Source organism: Phyllobates terribilis, unplaced genomic scaffold (assembly GCF_046119375.1).
Source record: "Phyllobates terribilis strain yellow unplaced genomic scaffold, ASM4611937v1 Scaffold_414__1_contigs__length_1644244, whole genome shotgun sequence".
Lineage (NCBI taxonomy): Eukaryota > Metazoa > Chordata > Amphibia > Anura > Dendrobatidae > Phyllobates > Phyllobates terribilis.
The window spans coordinates 1,133,437-1,150,658 of NW_027363174.1; the positions used below are offsets into that span (position 1 = coordinate 1,133,437).

The following is a 17,222-nucleotide window of genomic DNA, read 5'->3' on the forward strand; positions in this document are numbered from 1 at the left end:
TCAACACCGTTGGAAGGGAGGAGAACCAATTAAGGCGGGGGGGGGGGGTGGAACGAGCAGCTGTCTACCCTTAGCAGGAGGGTTGCTGATTAATTACCTCTCCTGCTGCTGCTGCTGCTGGCTGTCCAGCAGCAGACTGAAGGTGGCTGCTGCTGTGCGCAGGTATATAAAGGCTCAGAGCCTATTATGACACGCGCAGCCAGCGTTCCATTGCCACATTCCGTCTACTGCAGGCGGGATACCTGGATGGCTGAATGTCACTGAGAAGCTCACAGAGACCGCCATAAGCAAGAGTTTAAAAGAATGCCACAGACTAATCAACCAAACTTTTTGGGTTGGTTTCTCTTTTATAGTCTGCAGGCATTAAATGAAAGAAGTCAGTGTTCCAGCAGAGGGAGACAACGTTTCAGAAAAGGCATTGTAGAAAACCAAAAAAGAAATTTTAAGCGCAGCAGAGTAACCAGCTCACATACCTGTTAGCTCAGGTGAGTTTAAAAGGCTGCTGTTGATAACAAGGGCATTTGCTAAATAGATGGTGTGTGTGCAACAATATACTGAAAGGTCAATTATATTGTGCAGCTTATCTCACCACCTGTAGTTATTTAGGTTAAAGCTCCAAAATGCTTGCCTAATATGTCTGTTTATCCAAAAGGAAGTATAGAGGGAGAGCTAGATAGATAGCATTGCATTACATTACATTACATGGCAATGCAATGCACAGTTGCTGAAGTTGAATCAAAATGAGCTTGTCATCTGGCTTCTGCAACTTTTAACATGAAAAATCCAATGAGGAGAAGAAAAGCAAAGCCAAAGAGTCCATCCCAAAATCCGACAAACAAGCAAAATGAACAAAAAGCATTGAATTCAATTCTTTCTGATTTTAGAAACTGCATTAAAGAAGGGGTGCACCGGTCCTGGAGATACTGCAATACCAGGTCAATGCGTGGAGTGGACAGAGCAAGCTCTTTTTCCATCTCCCTGTTCTAAAAATCCATTTAATATATGGTCCCCAGATAGGGGACGTATCAGATATTAAACTGATAAGAACAGATACTACACTTGATCTTAGCCAAAAGGCCGAGAAGCGATAACCAGAATTGGTTTCCGACTACGGTGCCACCCATGGATTCTGAAAAGTCCATTTGTGGAGATGGCCACCTGGACTCCCGATAAGAAGACATGCTGTCAACCTCTAGATCCCTCACATGCCTGCACTTTTCGGCTTGCTGCTGCTGCAATCCACGCGTTTTAGATCTGCATAACTCCACCTCTTTTAGCATAGTACCCTCAACCCCCGGCTGTTCCCACCCGCCTCAACACCGTTGGAAGGGAGGAGAACCAATTAAGGCGGGGGGGGGGGGGTGGAACGAGCAGCTGTCTACCCTTAGCAGGAGGGTTGCTGATTAATTACCTCTCCTGCTGCTGCTGCTGCTGGCTGTCCAGCAGCAGACTGAAGGTGGCTGCTGCTGTGCGCAGGTATATAAAGGCTCAGAGCCTATTATGACACGCGCAGCCAGCGTTCCATTGCCACATTCCGTCTACTGCAGGCGGGATACCTGGATGGCTGAATGTCACTGAGAAGCTCACAGAGACCGCCATAAGCAAGAGTTTAAAAGAATGCCACAGACTAATCAACCAAACTTTTTGGGTTGGTTTCTCTTTTATAGTCTGCAGGCATTAAATGAAAGAAGTCAGTGTTCCAGCAGAGGGAGACAACGTTTCAGAAAAGGCATTGTAGAAAACCAAAAAAGAAATTTTAAGCGCAGCAGAGTAACCAGCTCACATACCTGTTAGCTCAGGTGAGTTTAAAAGGCTGCTGTTGATAACAAGGGCATTTGCTAAATAGATGGTGTGTGTGCAACAATATACTGAAAGGTCAATTATATTGTGCAGCTTATCTCACCACCTGTAGTTATTTAGGTTAAAGCTCCAAAATGCTTGCCTAATATGTCTGTTTATCCAAAAGGAAGTATAGAGGGAGAGCTAGATAGATAGCATTGCATTACATTACATTACATGGCAATGCAATGCACAGTTGCTGAAGTTGAATCAAAATGAGCTTGTCATCTGGCTTCTGCAACTTTTAACATGAAAAATCCAATGAGGAGAAGAAAAGCAAAGCCAAAGAGTCCATCCCAAAATCCGACAAACAAGCAAAATGAACAAAAAGCATTGAATTCAATTCTTTCTGATTTTAGAAACTGCATTAAAGAAGGGGTGCACCGGTCCTGGAGATACTGCAATACCAGGTCAATGCGTGGAGTGGACAGAGCAAGCTCTTTTTCCATCTCCCTGTTCTAAAAATCCATTTAATATATGGTCCCCAGATAGGGGACGTATCAGATATTAAACTGATAAGAACAGATACTACACTTGATCTTAGCCAAAAGGCCGAGAAGCGATAACCAGAATTGGTTTCCGACTACGGTGCCACCCATGGATTCTGAAAAGTCCATTTGTGGAGATGGCCACCTGGACTCCCGTTAAGAAGACATGCTGTCAACCTCTAGATCCCTCACATGCCTGCACTTTTCGGCTTGCTGCTGCTGCAATCCACGCGTTTTAGATCTGCATAACTCCACCTCTTTTAGCACAGTACCCTCAACCCCCGGCTGTTCCCACCCGCCTCAACACCGTTGGAAGGGAGGAGAACCAATTAAGGCGGGGGGGGGGGGGGTGGAACGAGCAGCTGTCTACCCTTAGCAGGAGGGTTGCTGATTAATTACCTCTCCTGCTGCTGCTGCTGCTGGCTGTCCAGCAGCAGACTGAAGGTGGCTGCTGCTGTGCGCAGGTATATAAAGGCTCAGAGCCTATTATGACACGCGCAGCCAGCGTTCCATTGCCACATTCCGTCTACTGCAGGCGGGATACCTGGATGGCTGAATGTCACTGAGAAGCTCACAGAGACCGCCATAAGCAACAGTTTAAAAGAATGCCACAGACTAATCAACCAAACTTTTTGGGTTGGTTTCTCTTTTATAGTCTGCAGGCATTAAATGAAAGAAGTCAGTGTTCCAGCAGAGGGAGACAACGTTTCAGAAAAGGCATTGTAGCAAACCAAAAAAGAAATTTTAAGCGCAGCAGAGTAACCAGCTCACATACCTGTTAGCTCAGGTGAGTTTAAAAGGCTGCTGTTGATAACAAGGGCATTTGCTAAATAGATGGTGTGTGTGCAACAATATACTGAAAGGTCAATTATATTGTGCAGCTTATCTCACCACCTGTAGTTATTTAGGTGAAAGCTCCAAAATGCTTGCCTAATATGTCTGTTTATCCAAAAGGAAGTATAGAGGGAGAGCTAGATAGATAGCATTGCATTACATTACATTACATGGCAATGCAATGCACAGTTGCTGAAGTTGAACCAAAATGAGCTTGTCATCTGGCTTCTGCAACTTTTAACATGAAAAATCCAATGAGGAGAAGAAAAGCAAAGCCAAAGAGTCCATCCCAAAATCCGACAAACAAGCAAAATGAACAAAAAGCATTGAATTCAATTCTTTCTGATTTTAGAAACTGCATTAAAGAAGGGGTGCACCGGTCCTGGAGATACTGCAATACCAGGTCAATGCGTGGAGTGGACAGAGCAAGCTCTTTTTCCATCTCCCTGTTCTAAAAATCCATTTAATATATGGTCCCCAGATAGGGGACGTATCAGATATTAAACTGATAAGAACAGATACTACACTTGATCTTAGCCAAAAGGCCGAGAAGCGATAACCAGAATTGGTTTCCGACTACGGTGCCACCCAAGGATTCTGAAAAGTCCATTTGTGGAGATGGCCACCTGGACTCCCGTTAAGAAGACATGCTGTCAACCTCTAGATCCCTCACATGCCTGCACTTTTCGGCTTGCTGCTGCTGCAATCCACGCGTTTTAGATCTGCATAACTCCACCTCTTTTAGCACAGTACCCTCAACCCCCGGCTGTTCCCACCCGCCTCAACACCGTTGGAAGGGAGGAGAACCAGTTAAGGCGGGGGGGGGGGTGGAACGAGCAGCTGTCTACCCTTAGCAGGAGGGTTGCTGATTAATTACCTCTCCTGCTGCTGCTGCTGCTGGCTGTCCAGCAGCAGACTGAAGGTGGCTGCTGCTGTGCGCAGGTATATAAAGGCTCAGAGCCTATTATGACACGCGCAGCCAGCGTTCCATTGCCACATTCCGTCTACTGCAGGCGGGATACCTGGATGGCTGAATGTCACTGAGAAGCTCACAAAGACCGCCATAAGCAACAGTTTAAAAGAATGCCACAGACTAATCAACCAAACTTTTTGGGTTGGTTTCTCTTTTATAGTCTGCAGGCATTAAATGAAAGAAGTCAGTGTTCCAGCAGAGGGAGACAACGTTTCAGAAAAGGCATTGTAGCAAACCAAAAAAGAAATTTTAAGCGCAGCAGAGTAACCAGCTCACATACCTGTTAGCTCAGGTGAGTTTAAAAGGCTGCTGTTGATAACAAGGGCATTTGCTAAATATATGGTGTGTGTGCAACAATATACTGAAAGGTCAATTATATTGTGCAGCTTATCTCACCACCTGTAGTTATTTAGGTGAAAGCTCCAAAATGCTTGCCTAATATGTCTGTTTATCCAAAAGGAAGTATAGAGGGAGAGCTAGATAGATAGCATTGCATTACATTACATTACATGGCAATGCAATGCACAGTTGCTGAAGTTGAACCAAAATGAGCTTGTCATCTGGCTTCTGCAACTTTTAACATGAAAAATCCAATGAGGAGAAGAAAAGCAAAGCCAAAGAGTCCATCCCAAAATCCGACAAACAAGCAAAATGAACAAAAAGCATTGAATTCAATTCTTTCTGATTTTAGAAACTGCATTAAAGAAGGGGTGCACCGGTCCTGGAGATACTGCAATACCAGGTCAATGCGTGGAGTGGACAGAGCAAGCTCTTTTTCCATCTCCCTGTTCTAAAAATCCATTTAATATATGGTCCCCAGATAGGGGACGTATCAGATATTAAACTGATAAGAACAGATTTTTTTTTTGACTTGGAATGTACCCAAACATAGGTACACCCGTTTATTGGATAAAACTTAATTACAATACATTAGATATGAACATAAAATCATTACATTTTAAAATACATTCGTACATAAATTGATTTCAGTTCAATAAGGCAATAAAATTACATTAAAATACAGACAATGTGTTTAGATTGCTGTGTTCCATTCTTTTACCAGCCATTGTTTTGATAAAATTACATTTCTCTTTTTATCCAATAAATAATACATATACATTTCACTAAAAGCCAACTCTAAAACATTTTTCACAGATAAAACATTGTGTTTAAAAAGAAGGATGTTCCTGGCCTTCCATAGAGCTTCTTTGATGGTACTGATTGTCTTCCATGCGATGATCCTCTTGCTGGCGTTGGGGCACTCCACACGACCAAATAAGACAGTTTCAAAAGTAAGATCCTTAATGTTTGTCATTTTTTGAAGCAAAGGAAATATTGTAGTCCATGTTTGTCGTGCAAAGTGACAAGTCCATAAAACATGTAAAACAGTCTCATCTCCGAGGCATCTTTGTCTTGGACATCTGGCAGTTCTCACGAGTCCTCTTCGGTGTTGGAATGCCCGACATGGAAGACAATCATGCACACAGCTCCAGGCCAGGTCCTTCTGGGAATTAAAAAGATAGGGTTCATTAATAACTTTCCATATGTCAGTACATTTATTATCATTAAAATTCCCAATCTGTACAATTGATTCCTTTTGTTTGAAACCATTTAAAGTCATTTTGCTATCTCTTAAGTTTTCTGCACTTTTCCCTTTTAAGTCATACGTGTTTACAATAGTTCCTAAAATCTTATAGCTTTCTGGTGTATTAAGAGCATATGGGGAACTTAAAACTGTTTCAAACCATTCATGACGTTTCATAAAATAACCTGTGTTAAAACGGATAAAATATGACCAATAACTATTTTTCGACAGTGCATTAAAACATAAAACAAAAAATCTTATTAAAACAAAAGCTCTAAAATCGGGGAAATCTTTACCGCCTTTCTCTTTAGGCTTGACCACTAACTCTCTTTTCAATTTCTCCATCTTGGAGCTCCAGAAAAAAGTGAAACAAGCTTTGATTATTTTCGTAAAGGTATGTGTGGGGGGGGGAACACCAAACTTAAGTACAATAACAAAGGCACAATTACCATTTTTATAACTAGTACCTTCCCTTCCATTGTTAATTTCCTCAACCTCCACATACATAGTTTTTGATTTACCTTTTGTGCCACAAGATCCCAGCTTTCTTTACCTTTGTTTGTTTCGTTAAAAATCACACCTAGAATCTTTACAGAGTCACATTCAGGAACCGGTACATCATTTAAAATCATATTCCCCACATTTAAAATACAGCTTTTATTAAAATTTACTTTAAAACCAGATCCACCACAGAAGTATTCCACTTGCCGTAGTGTTTTCCGGATAGACAGGGCATCTTTACATGTTATGGCTACATCATCCATATATCCAGTAACTTTTGCTTCTAGCCCTCCCCCACCTGGCAAATGGACGCCTCGGATTTGCTTGTCTCTCCTTAAGACACTGAGTAGGGGTTCAAGGGCACAAATAAATAACAAGGGGGACAGAGGGCAACCTTGTTTTACACCAGAATTTAAAAACACATCACTTGTCTTAAAACCATTTACTAAAACCTTACTAGTGCAACCATGATAAAATGCTTTGAGAGAGCATAAAAAACCTTCTGGTATACCCATTTTAGCTAAAACATTAAAAAGGAATTGGTGTGACACTCTATCAAATGCTTTTTCAAAGTCGAGAGACAGGACCGCCAGCTTATTTCCCCTCGACTTTGTGTCATCTATTACATCTTTGATTAGATTCAAATTTTCCCAAACACTCCTTCCTGGTATGCCACACACTTGGTTTGGGTGGATTATGTTACCTATTACCTTTTTAAGTCTATTTGCACAAATTTTTGCCATTATTTTGTAATCACAATTTAGAAGGGTGATAGGTCTCCAATTTCTTAGTTGCGTTTTGTCTTCCTTTTTGTATATAAGGGAGACCTCACCTTTCTTCCAGGAGTTCGGTAGGGTTTTTGTATTAAAAACGTCACTAAAAACATAAAATAAATCCTCCTGTAAAATATCATAAAAAACCTTATAAAATTCTATGGGTATACCATCAGGCCCCGGTACTTTACCAGACTTAAAGCTTCTTATGGTCTCAGATATCTCATCTTCAGTTAGACTCTGTAATAAAACATCTTGTGAGACAGGGTCTAAAACAGTTGTAATTTCATCCAAAGTACTTTTCATAAAATGGTCATCAACAGATTTTGTGTTAAAAAGCTCGGAATAAAATTCATGCACTTTAGCTAAAATACCCTCTATGTCTTGTTTACCTTCCATTGATTCAATAAAAACACGATTTTTCACCATACATTTAAAAAAATATCGTGAACAGGTTTCATTATTTTCAACATGTTGGACCTTTGCATGGAAAATTAACTCTTTACCTCTCTGTTCCAAGGTATGCTGAATTTCACTTTTTAAGTCACTAATTTGTTTATCTACTTCAATCTCATGGCTCTTCAATTTATATAAGGTCTCCAATCTAGTGTTGAGTTGCCAATAAAATTCTCTTTTCTCTCTAGCTTTCTGGACCCCAACCTTCATAAAAAAATCTCTTATGTTCTTTTTCATCTTTTCCCACCACCTACTTATAGGGATATGGGGGTCTCTTATTCTTTTAAAATGTAAATAAAATTCAGTAAAATCAGATAAAACTTGGGGGTCTTCTAAAAGGGAAATGTTTAACTTCCAGGTACCTTTTCCTTTTTTCTTAAAATCATTACATTTCACATAAAAGGATAAAAGTTTGTGATCAGAAAAAACATTAGATAAAAGCTCACATTTAAAAGGCAATACATTTTTAGAGCAGAAAATAAAATCAATCCTGGAGCTACAATTCACGTTGCTCCAGGTTACCCATTCCTCTGCAGGCAAGTCTTTATTACACTCCTTAAAAACATCTGTTAAATTAAAATCTTGTATGACATTTTTTAACATAAAAGACGTTTTATCATAATTCCTACTTGTGGAGCTTGAGAACCTTTTTTCTCCACCTAAAATGCAGTTAAAATCTCCTGATAAAATAAGAGGGACAGAATCATTAATAAATAAGGGTAACATATTCAACATATCAGCTCTTTCTTGCTTATCTGTGGCTCCATAAAAGTTTAAAAATTGCCATTTAAAACCATCAATAAAAGCTTTTACTAATAAAATTCTACCTGGTAAAACCTCTTGAACAGAGTCAATAAAAACATTCCCTTTAAAAAGAATGGCGACCCCTGCTGACCTGGACCCGTTTGATCCTGACCATACTGAGGGTCCATGTGCCCAATCAGTCTCATATTCTGTATAATTTAAACTGTGTGGGATGCAGCATTCCTGTAAAAAGAAAACTGTAGCTGTTAGAGAGGATAAAAAATCAAAGAGAGCAACTCTTCTGGTCTTAGTTTTCAACCCTCTAGCGTTAAGAGAAAAACCACTAATCCCTGCCATAAGAGAAAAAAAGGAAATTTAGCATTCTTTCAAACTCTTACCTCAGCTGGTTTATATTTCTATTCCAGGAGATGAGGGATCATTGATCGTCAACAGAGAGCCCGTCACGGAGGACTCCTCATCTGTTAGTGTCCCAGACCGTAGACCTCCCAGGATATACTCTTGTTCCATTCTGTCCAACTCTGCTTGGTCGTATTGCCTGCCTCTTTGCTCACGAACCCCCATTTGGACCCCTATCGAGGCACCATCTGGGGGAATCGTATCGAGCACATGCGTCTCAGACGTTGACCACTTATTTTCAGGAGTTTCCAGGATCACTGAGTCAGCCATCTCCATCTCCCCCTCCATTTCTGAAGGGGGTGGGACATTGGCAACCTCCTCACCCTGTAAAGGCACCGTTTGAGGTTTCCCACTTCCATCCGGGGGTTCCGGTGGGGGTACTTCCTTAGGTGCCCTATCCACTCCGTGCAACCTGCGTTTTTTTGGCCCAGACTGTTCGCGCCCTTGAGTATTCCCAGGAGGATTCGAAGGTGAGGATTGGCCTGTAGCACCCACCCTCGGTCCCTCCGCAGGGGTTTCTGTTTGTGGGTTACCACGCCGTTCCCTCTTTTGCTTCGAGTTTCCAACAGTACACCATGGCTCACCATCCTCGGTCGGTATTTCCATACTCTCCCCCTCATTCTCCTCCGCGGGCTTGTCCGAACCAGCAGAGGGTTGGTCAGGGGGTGAGGGCTTTTCTGGTTCAGGGGGTGAAGGTCTCTCTGTTTGCCCAGCTTGAGCTCTCTTTGAGGTATTCCTAAAAGGACAATGAGAAAAAGCATGACCTCTGGAAACACAGTTGCTACAAAAAATTCCAGTTGTACAATTTTCAGTTTTATGGTCTTTGCTCCCACAGGCTACACAAGTAATGTCACAGTTAGAATGGCCGTATTTTTTGCATTTCCTACAGAATGCTGGCATCCCATTAAAAAAGAGGTCACCATTCGTGTTTCCAATTCTAAAACGTGCTGGGGGAAGTCTTATACCCCCCGGACTTGAAGGGTCCTTAATACATGTCACCGTAAATTTCCACTTACACGCCCAAACTCCGCACTCATTCATAACTTTTCCATGGCTTACCACTTTGCTGAAATAATTGGATAAAAATGAAATAACATCGCTTTCTTTTGTATAAGGAGAGTAAATTTTAACAATTACAGTTTTTATCACATCTAATTCATGTTCGACAATTTTAACACCTTTAAAGATTGGCTTTCTCTGGTAAATTATATCAGGACCATTCATTTTACGGCAAAAATCTTGGTGGATACCTTTTTCAGTGAATGTGACATCGTTTACACCACGCTTCGGGTAGTCTTGGAATGCCAGGATCTCGGATTTCTGGATTGAAAAAAATTTCACAAGAAGATCATCCACAATAAAACGTAAACCTCTGTTATCTTTACCTCCCTCATGGAAGTAAAACCGCACCGTATGCCGTAACCGGGCATAGGTCGGAATTTCACCTGGATCTGAATCCATGGTGAAACAAGGATTTCCGCAACAGGAAAACGGGGATTTCCGCAACCAATAATGGGGGATTTCCGCAACTAAGGAGTCGCTGAACAATCCTAGGACTGTACAGCTGGGATCGCAACCCGTTGCCCAGGGACTAAGCCCACCTCCTTATAGCAGCAAGGGCCTACGCCCCACTACAAGAGTGGGACCCGAACCCAAGTCCAAGAGGCGGGGTACCCCAGGCACCTTCCAACTACAACCAATGCCAGTAAAACCAACACTAGATCGCAGCCAAAAGGCCGAGAAGCGATAACCAGAATTGGTTTCCGACTACGGTGCCACCCAAGGATTCTGAAAAGTCCATTTGTGGAGATGGCCACCTGGACTCCCGTTAAGAAGACATGCTGTCAACCTCTAGATCCCTCACATGCCTGCACTTTTCGGCTTGCTGCTGCTGCAATCCACGCGTTTTAGATCTGCATAACTCCACCTCTTTTAGCACAGTACCCTCAACCCCCGGCTGTTCCCACCCGCCTCAACACCGTTGGAAGGGAGGAGAACCAATTAAGGCGGGGGGGGGGGTGGAACGAGCAGCTGTCTACCCTTAGCAGGAGGGTTGCTGATTAATTACCTCTCCTGCTGCTGCTGCTGCTGGCTGTCCAGCAGCAGACTGAAGGTGGCTGCTGCTGTGCGCAGGTATATAAAGGCTCAGAGCCTATTATGACACGCGCAGCCAGCGTTCCATTGCCACATTCCGTCTACTGCAGGCGGGATACCTGGATGGCTGAATGTCACTGAGAAGCTCACAGAGACCGCCATAAGCAACAGTTTAAAAGAATGCCACAGACTAATCAACCAAACTTTTTGGGTTGGTTTCTCTTTTATAGTCTGCAGGCATTAAATGAAAGAAGTCAGTGTTCCAGCAGAGGGAGACAACGTTTCAGAAAAGGCATTGTAGCAAACCAAAAAAGAAATTTTAAGCGCAGCAGAGTAACCAGCTCACATACCTGTTAGCTCAGGTGAGTTTAAAAGGCTGCTGTTGATAACAAGGGCATTTGCTAAATAGATGGTGTGTGTGCAACAATATACTGAAAGGTCAATTATATTGTGCAGCTTATCTCACCACCTGTAGTTATTTAGGTGAAAGCTCCAAAATGCTTGCCTAATATGTCTGTTTATCCAAAAGGAAGTATAGAGGGAGAGCTAGATAGATAGCATTGCATTACATTACATTACATGGCAATGCAATGCACAGTTGCTGAAGTTGAACCAAAATGAGCTTGTCATCTGGCTTCTGCAACTTTTAACATGAAAAATCCAATGAGGAGAAGAAAAGCAAAGCCAAAGAGTCCATCCCAAAATCCGACAAACAAGCAAAATGAACAAAAAGCATTTAATTCAATTCTTTCTGATTTTAGAAACTGCATTAAAGAAGGGGTGCACCGGTCCTGGAGATACTGCAATACCAGGTCAATGCGTGGAGTGGACAGAGCAAGCTCTTTTTCCATCTCCCTGTTCTAAAAATCCATTTAATATATGGTCCCCAGATAGGGGACGTATCAGATATTAAACTGATAAGAACAGATACTACACTTGATCTTAGCCAAAAGGCCGAGAAGCGATAACCAGAATTGGTTTCCGACTACGGTGCCACCCAAGGATTCTGAAAAGTCCATTTGTGGAGATGGCCACCTGGACTCCCGTTAAGAAGACATGCTGTCAACCTCTAGATCCCTCACATGCCTGCACTTTTCGGCTTGCTGCTGCTGCAATCCACGCGTTTTAGATCTGCATAACTCCACCTCTTTTAGCACAGTACCCTCAACCCCCGGCTGTTCCCACCCGCCTCAACACCGTTGGAAGGGAGGAGAACCAATTAAGGCGGGGGGGGGGGTGGAACGAGCAGCTGTCTACCCTTAGCAGGAGGGTTGCTGATTAATTACCTCTCCTGCTGCTGCTGCTGCTGGCTGTCCAGCAGCAGACTGAAGGTGGCTGCTGCTGTGCGCAGGTATATAAAGGCTCAGAGCCTATTATGACACGTGCAGCCAGCGTTCCATTGCCACATTCCGTCTACTGCAGGCGGGATACCTGGATGGCTGAATGTCACTGAGAAGCTCACAGAGACCGCCATAAGCAACAGTTTAAAAGAATGCCACAGACTAATCAACCAAACTTTTTGGGTTGGTTTCTCTTTTATAGTCTGCAGGCATTAAATGAAAGAAGTCAGTGTTCCAGCAGAGGGAGACAACGTTTCAGAAAAGGCATTGTAGCAAACCAAAAAAGAAATTTTAAGCGCAGCAGAGTAACCAGCTCACATACCTGTTAGCTCAGGTGAGTTTAAAAGGCTGCTGTTGATAACAAGGGCATTTGCTAAATAGATGGTGTGTGTGCAACAATATACTGAAAGGTCAATTATATTGTGCAGCTTATCTCACCACCTGTAGTTATTTAGGTGAAAGCTCCAAAATGCTTGCCTAATATGTCTGTTTATCCAAAAGGAAGTATAGAGGGAGAGCTAGATAGATAGCATTGCATTACATTACATTACATGGCAATGCAATGCACAGTTGCTGAAGTTGAACCAAAATGAGCTTGTCATCTGGCTTCTGCAACTTTTAACATGAAAAATCCAATGAGGAGAAGAAAAGCAGAGCCAAAGAGTCCATCCCAAAATCCGACAAACAAGCAAAATGAACAAAAAGCATTGAATTCAATTCTTTCTGATTTTAGAAACTGCATTAAAGAAGGGGTGCACCGGTCCTGGAGATACTGCAATACCAGGTCAATGCGTGGAGTGGACAGAGCAAGCTCTTTTTCCATCTCCCTGTTCTAAAAATCCATTTAATATATGGTCCCCAGATAGGGGACGTATCAGATATTAAACTGATAAGAACAGATACTACACTTGATCTTAGCCAAAAGGCCGAGAAGCGATAACCAGAATTGGTTTCCGACTACGGTGCCACCCAAGGATTCTGAAAAGTCCATTTGTGGAGATGGCCACCTGGACTCCCGTTAAGAAGACATGCTGTCAACCTCTAGATCCCTCACATGCCTGCACTTTTCGGCTTGCTGCTGCTGCAATCCACGCGTTTTAGATCTGCATAACTCCACCTCTTTTAGCACAGTACCCTCAACCCCCGGCTGTTCCCACCCGCCTCAACACCGTTGGAAGGGAGGAGAACCAATTAAGGCGGGGGGGGGTGGAACGAGCAGCTGTCTACCCTTAGCAGGAGGGTTGCTGATTAATTACCTCTCCTGCTGCTGCTGCTGCTGGCTGTCCAGCAGCAGACTGAAGGTGGCTGCTGCTGTGCGCAGGTATATAAAGGCTCAGAGCCTATTATGACACGCGCAGCCAGCGTTCCATTGCCACATTCCGTCTACTGCAGGCGGGATACCTGGATGGCTGAATGTCACTGAGAAGCTCACAGAGACCGCCATAAGCAACAGTTTAAAAGAATGCCACAGACTAATCAACCAAACTTTTTGGGTTGGTTTCTCTTTTATAGTCTGCAGGCATTAAATGAAAGAAGTCAGTGTTCCAGCAGAGGGAGACAACGTTTCAGAAAAGGCATTGTAGCAAACCAAAAAAGAAATTTTAAGCGCAGCAGAGTAACCAGCTCACATACCTGTTAGCTCAGGTGAGTTTAAAAGGCTGCTGTTGATAACAAGGGCATTTGCTAAATAGATGGTGTGTGTGCAACAATATACTGAAAGGTCAATTATATTGTTTAGCTTATCTCACCACCTGTAGTTATTTAGGTGAAAGCTCCAAAATGCTTGCCTAATATGTCTGTTTATCCAAAAGGAAGTATAGAGGGAGAGCTAGATAGATAGCATTGCATTACATTACATTACATGGCAATGCAATGCACAGTTGCTGAAGTTGAACCAAAATGAGCTTGTCATCTGGCTTCTGCAACTTTTAACATGAAAAATCCAATGAGGAGAAGAAAAGCAAAGCCAAAGAGTCCATCCCAAAATCCGACAAACAAGCAAAATGAACAAAAAGCATTGAATTCAATTCTTTCTGATTTTAGAAACTGCATTAAAGAAGGGGTGCACCGGTCCTGGAGATACTGCAATACCAGGTCAATGCGTGGAGTGGACAGAGCAAGCTCTTTTTCCATCTCCCTGTTCTAAAAATCCATTTAATATATGGTCCCCAGATAGGGGACGTATCAGATATTAAACTGATAAGAACAGATACTACACTTGATCTTAGCCAAAAGGCCGAGAAGCGATAACCAGAATTGGTTTCCGACTACGGTGCCACCCAAGGATTCTGAAAAGTCCATTTGTGGAGATGGCCACCTGGACTCCCGTTAAGAAGACATGCTGTCAACCTCTAGATCCCTCACATGCCTGCACTTTTCGGCTTGCTGCTGCTGCAATCCACGCGTTTTAGACCTGCATAACTCCACCTCTTTTAGCACAGTACCCTCAACCCCCGGCTGTTCCCACCCGCCTCAACACCGTTGGAAGGGAGGAGAACCAATTAAGGCGGGGGGGGGGGGTGGAACGAGCAGCTGTCTACCCTTAGCAGGAGGGTTGCTGATTAATTACCTCTCCTGCTGCTGCTGGCTGTCCAGCAGCAGACTGAAGGTGGCTGCTGCTGTGCGCAGGTATATAAAGGCTCAGAGCCTATTATGACACGCGCAGCCAGCGTTCCATTGCCACATTCCGTCTACTGCAGGCGGGATACCTGGATGGCTGAATGTCACTGAGAAGCTCACAGAGACCGCCATAAGCAACAGTTTAAAAGAATGCCACAGACTAATCAACCAAACTTTTTGGGTTGGTTTCTCTTTTATAGTCTGCAGGCATTAAATGAAAGAAGTCAGTGTTCCAGCAGAGGGAGACAACGTTTCAGAAAAGGCATTGTAGCAAACCAAAAAAGAAATTTTAAGCGCAGCAGAGTAACCAGCTCACATACCTGTTAGCTCAGGTGAGTTTAAAAGGCTGCTGTTGATAACAAGGGCATTTGCTAAATAGATGGTGTGTGTGCAACAATATACTGAAAGGTCAATTATATTGTGCAGCTTATCTCACCACCTGTAGTTATTTAGGTGAAAGCTCCAAAATGCTTGCCTAATATGTCTGTTTATCCAAAAGGAAGTATAGAGGGAGAGCTAGATAGATAGCATTGCATTACATTACATTACATGGCAATGCAATGCACAGTTGCTGAAGTTGAACCAAAATGAGCTTGTCATCTGGCTTCTGCAACTTTTAACATGAAAAATCCAATGAGGAGAAGAAAAGCAAAGCCAAAGAGTCCATCCCAAAATCCGACAAACAAGCAAAATGAACAAAAAGCATTGAATTCAATTCTTTCTGATTTTAGAAACTGCATTAAAGAAGGGGTGCACCGGTCCTGGAGATACTGCAATACCAGGTCAATGCGTGGAGTGGACAGAGCAAGCTCTTTTTCCATCTCCCTGTTCTAAAAATCCATTTAATATATGGTCCCCAGATAGGGGACGTATCAGATATTAAACTGATAAGAACAGATACTACACTTGATCTTAGCCAAAAGGCCGAGAAGCGATAACCAGAATTGGTTTCCGACTACGGTGCCACCCAAGGATTCTGAAAAGTCCATTTGTGGAGATGGCCACCTGGACTCCCGTTAAGAAGACATGCTGTCAACCTCTAGATCCCTCACATGCCTGCACTTTTCGGCTTGCTGCTGCTGCAATCCACGCGTTTTAGATCTGCATAACTCCACCTCTTTTAGCACAGTACCCTCAACCCCCGGCTGTTCCCACCCGCCTCAACACCGTTGGAAGGGAGGAGAACCAATTAAGGCGGGGGGGGGGGTGGAACGAGCAGCTGTCTACCCTTAGCAGGAGGGTTGCTGATTAATTACCTCTCCTGCTGCTGCTGCTGCTGGCTGTCCAGCAGCAGACTGAAGGTGGCTGCTGCTGTGCGCAGGTATATAAAGGCTCAGAGCCTATTATGACACGCGCAGCCAGCGTTCCATTGCCACATTCCGTCTACTGCAGGCGGGATACCTGGATGGCTGAATGTCACTGAGAAGCTCACAGAGACTGCCATAAGCAACAGTTTAAAAGAATGCCACAGACTAATCAACCAAACTTTTTGGGTTGGTTTCTCTTTTATAGTCTGCAGGCATTAAATGAAAGAAGTCAGTGTTCCAGCAGAGGGAGACAACGTTTCAGAAAAGGCATTGTAGCAAACCAAAAAAAGAAATTTTAAGCGCAGCAGAGTAACCAGCTCACATACCTGTTAGCTCAGGTGAGTTTAAAAGGCTGCTGTTGATAGCAAGGGCATTTGCTAAATAGATGGTGTGTGTGCAACAATATACTGAAAGGTCAATTATATTGTGCAGCTTATCTCACCACCTGTAGTTATTTAGGTGAAAGCTCCAAAATGCTTGCCTAATATGTCTGTTTATCCAAAAGGAAGTATAGAGGGAGAGCTAGATAGATAGCATTGCATTACATTACATTACATGGCAATGCAATGCACAGTTGCTGAAGTTGAACCAAAATGAGCTTGTCATCTGGCTTCTGCAACTTTTAACATGAAAAATCCAATGAGGAGAAGAAAAGCAAAGCCAAAGAGTCCATCCCAAAATCCGACAAACAAGCAAAATGAACAAAAAGCATTGAATTCAATTCTTTCTGATTTTAGAAACTGCATTAAAGAAGGGGTGCACCGGTCCTGGAGATACTGCAATACCAGGTCAATGCGTGGAGTGGACAGAGCAAGCTCTTTTTCCATCTCCCTGTTCTAAAAATCCATTTAATATATGGTCCCCAGATAGGGGACGTATCAGATATTAAACTGATAAGAACAGATACTACACTTGATCTTAGCCAAAAGGCCGAGAAGCGATAACCAGAATTGGTTTCCGACTACGGTGCCACCCAAGGATTCTGAAAAGTCCATTTGTGGAGATGGCCACCTGGACTCCCGTTAAGAAGACATGCTGTCAACCTCTAGATCCCTCACATGCCTGCACTTTTCGGCTAGCTGCTGCTGCAATCCACGCGTTTTAGATCTGCATAACTCCACCTCTTTTAGCACAGTACCCTCAACCCCCGGCTGTTCCCACCCGCCTCAACACCGTTGGAAGGGAGGAGAACCAATTAAGGCGGGGGGGGGGGTGGAACGAGCAGCTGTCTACCCTTAGCAGGAGGGTTGCT

General features: G+C 43.2%; 9 non-coding genes across 9 annotated transcripts; all 9 read right to left on the reverse strand.

Moving 5' to 3' along the window:
- Window positions 1-898: 898 nt before the first annotated feature.
- LOC141225748 (U2 spliceosomal RNA) lies at window positions 899-1,089 on the reverse strand. Its single transcript, XR_012292988.1, has one exon. It is a non-coding gene; the product is annotated as a U2 spliceosomal RNA (small nuclear RNA).
- Window positions 1,090-2,212: 1,123 nt separating this feature from the next.
- On the reverse strand, window positions 2,213-2,403 carry LOC141225750 (U2 spliceosomal RNA). Its single transcript, XR_012292990.1, has one exon. It is a non-coding gene; the product is annotated as a U2 spliceosomal RNA (small nuclear RNA).
- A 1,124-nt stretch (window positions 2,404-3,527) lies between these two features.
- On the reverse strand, window positions 3,528-3,718 carry LOC141225751 (U2 spliceosomal RNA). The gene has a single exon (XR_012292991.1). It is a non-coding gene; the product is annotated as a U2 spliceosomal RNA (small nuclear RNA).
- A 1,121-nt stretch (window positions 3,719-4,839) lies between these two features.
- On the reverse strand, window positions 4,840-5,028 carry LOC141226275 (U2 spliceosomal RNA). Its single transcript, XR_012293487.1, has one exon. It is a non-coding gene; the product is annotated as a U2 spliceosomal RNA (small nuclear RNA).
- Window positions 5,029-11,479: 6,451 nt separating this feature from the next.
- Window positions 11,480-11,670, reverse strand: LOC141225752 (U2 spliceosomal RNA). The gene has a single exon (XR_012292992.1). It is a non-coding gene; the product is annotated as a U2 spliceosomal RNA (small nuclear RNA).
- A 1,121-nt stretch (window positions 11,671-12,791) lies between these two features.
- LOC141225753 (U2 spliceosomal RNA) lies at window positions 12,792-12,982 on the reverse strand. Its single transcript, XR_012292993.1, has one exon. It is a non-coding gene; the product is annotated as a U2 spliceosomal RNA (small nuclear RNA).
- A 1,119-nt stretch (window positions 12,983-14,101) lies between these two features.
- Window positions 14,102-14,292, reverse strand: LOC141225754 (U2 spliceosomal RNA). Its single transcript, XR_012292994.1, has one exon. It is a non-coding gene; the product is annotated as a U2 spliceosomal RNA (small nuclear RNA).
- Window positions 14,293-15,408: 1,116 nt separating this feature from the next.
- Window positions 15,409-15,599, reverse strand: LOC141225757 (U2 spliceosomal RNA). The gene has a single exon (XR_012292996.1). It is a non-coding gene; the product is annotated as a U2 spliceosomal RNA (small nuclear RNA).
- Window positions 15,600-16,721: 1,122 nt separating this feature from the next.
- Window positions 16,722-16,912, reverse strand: LOC141225758 (U2 spliceosomal RNA). The gene has a single exon (XR_012292997.1). It is a non-coding gene; the product is annotated as a U2 spliceosomal RNA (small nuclear RNA).
- Between the last annotated feature and the right edge of the window lie 310 nt (window positions 16,913-17,222).